Source organism: Salvelinus sp. IW2-2015, unplaced genomic scaffold (assembly GCF_002910315.2).
Source record: "Salvelinus sp. IW2-2015 unplaced genomic scaffold, ASM291031v2 Un_scaffold12153, whole genome shotgun sequence".
NCBI classification, from domain to species: domain Eukaryota; kingdom Metazoa; phylum Chordata; class Actinopteri; order Salmoniformes; family Salmonidae; genus Salvelinus; species Salvelinus sp. IW2-2015.
In genome coordinates, this window is record NW_019953409.1 from 1 (window position 1) to 2,528 (window position 2,528).

Genomic DNA, 2,528 nt, shown 5'->3' on the forward strand with positions numbered 1-2,528 from the left:
AACTATGCGACCTATAGTTGATAGTTCAATATAGTCCCAACTCCGTGTTTGAATCGATCCCATAAACGTAGGAAGTTGCCCAGCTCATTGTAAATTATATCTACAAAGAGAATAGGCCCCGTCTGAATAGTAATCAGGAACTTGCGTTCTGTTTCCATGCCAAATACAATAGTATGTTGTTCTCGGTACCACCACTATACGTGTTTATTCAAATTTCTCTCTTATTTATCATAGACCCAGCCAGATGTTTGTGTAGTGCTATAATCCACCCCAATTAACCGAGTTCCCACCTGGAAAGTTACTACACGGGGCAGATAACGCCTTTGCAATTGACGTTCAGTTGCTTTATGTTTTAGAGGGACTGTTAGCAGTGAAACTTCAGTAGAAGCTTAGCCTAATAGTGATTCTCCACATCAAGTCTGTAAACTTTATGGTCCCGAACTGCCGCATACCCATTGGAGCTGGCTAATAATGTAACCAAGTACTATCTGTTTCACCACAGATTACCCAAGTCATGAGCACAAAAACTGGCCAGACCAACCCAGATGTGCAGTGAGATCGCCTCATGAGTTTGACGAGAGAACCCTAAACTGAACAAAGTAAGCACTTCGTATTGACTTGAGGAGAAAAGATACACTCTTATCTCCCTATCCCAAGAGAGGTCTGATGGAACCAATACAATGCTCTATAAATAGCCACTGGACGTGTTATTTATGACACATTCTAGATGTGTGGCTTGAACCCCAAGCCTCAACATAGTGACCGATCTACTTGAGAACCACTGAGAGATGAAGGCAAACAAATCAATGAAAGGGAGTGGTATGACCATGCTCCCACATTTGGGTGATTTTTGACACGGTATGTAACTGTGTCACGTTAAAGAGCATCGATTCACAACTCTAACTGACTGCTCCATAGCGCGATTTAAGCAACAGTCCTTCAATCACCTTACAAGTCATGAGCCAGGTAGAAGCAGGCGTCGGAATCCTGAAAAAAGTGCCAACCTGCTTTTGTCAGTCGATTCCGTCACGTGCATCATAAGTCTGACTCCCCAGAGAGGGAGCTAGTCTCTCACAAGAGCTGAGACTCTGCCATTCCTCCAAGAAAATGGATCTAAAGTTCAGGTGGCGAATCAAATCGGAAGGGGCAATGCCTGAGGTCAAACTTGATTTGTTTAATAAAAGCCATGTAGACTAATCAATGTGTTGCTGACATTTGTTCAATTAATCTTGACTGAGTTTGTGTTCATTTTAAGGCATGTCTACTAGGCTGTTTACACAGGCAGCCTGTTTCGGACCCCCCCCACCACCAATTGGTCTATTTACTAATCAGGTCTCTTGCTAATAATTGTTCTTACAATTTATTTAGCCAGTCTGTGAATTCCTAATTCCCACTGACTTTGTGCAGTGTTCCACTTGACCCTCATATAATTSATGGCTGTAAGTGACACATTACAACTAAAGACACGCTTTGTTTCCCAGGTTGAAATCSCTTCCTGACCGGACAAGGGAACACAGATCCAGTTAAGAATGACATGCGTAGTTTAAATTCAACCTTTATTCACCGGACTGAACAAACACTTGGATTTACAATATACAACCTTGCATAACCTCCGTATTACATAGACCACATGGTATGAGAGGGAGAAGTAGATGTCGTTCATACTGGGTAATCATGATTAGCAAAGTCCCTAAAACATTTTATTGCAATTGAAATCAGGTTTCCAAAATGTGATGTTGCCCATTTTGTTTTCTTTGGTGCGCTAGATTAGAACCCAGGAAGTCTAATAGCTGGAAATGTTCCAGAYTCTCACTTTATACTGAACAAAAGTATCAACTCAAATGCAAAGACTGATACAGTTCATATTAGGAAATCATCCAATTGAAATTCTTTAGGCCCTAATCTATGGATTTCACATAATGGCAGGGGTGCAGCAATTGGTGGGCCTGGGAGGGCAGCCAATCAAAATGAGTTTTTACCCACAAGGGCTTGATTACAGACAAATTCTCCTCAGCACCAATCAGATGATCCCACAGGTGAAGAAGCTGCGTGTGGAGGTCCTGAGCTGGCATGGTTACGTGTGTTCTGTGGTTGAGGCCGGTTGAACGCACTAACAAATTCTCTAAAATGACGGTGGCAGTTTATAGAAAAATGTAATTCTCGGGCAACAGCTCTGGTGGGCATCCCTGCAGTCAGCATGCCAATTGCACGCTCCCTTGAGACGTGGCATTGTGTTGTGACAAAACTGTACATTTTAGTGGCCTTTTATTGTCACCAGAACAAGGTGCACCTGTGTAATGAGTATTCTGTTTAATCAACTTGATATGCCACACCTGTCAGATGGCTGGAATATTTTAGCAAAGGCAAAATGCTCACTAACAGGGATATTAACAAATTTGTGCACAATTTAAGGTAAGCTTTTTGTATGTATGGAACATTTCTGGGATTTAAAAAAAAAAATTCAGTTCACGAAACCAACACTTTACATGTTGCGTTTATATTTTTGTTCATTGTATGTTCCTGTGAGG

The 2,528-nt window shown here is 41.6% G+C and overlaps 1 long non-coding RNA gene across 1 annotated transcript; it reads right to left on the reverse strand.

Moving 5' to 3' along the window:
- Nucleotides 1–1,539: 1,539 nt before the first annotated feature.
- Nucleotides 1,540–2,522, reverse strand: LOC139027377 (uncharacterized). The gene is made up of 2 exons (XR_011479465.1): nt 2,252–2,522; nt 1,540–2,060 (listed from the first exon to the last, which is right to left on the reverse strand). It is a non-coding gene; the product is annotated as an uncharacterized lncRNA (long non-coding RNA).
- Nucleotides 2,523–2,528: the final 6 nt, after the last annotated feature.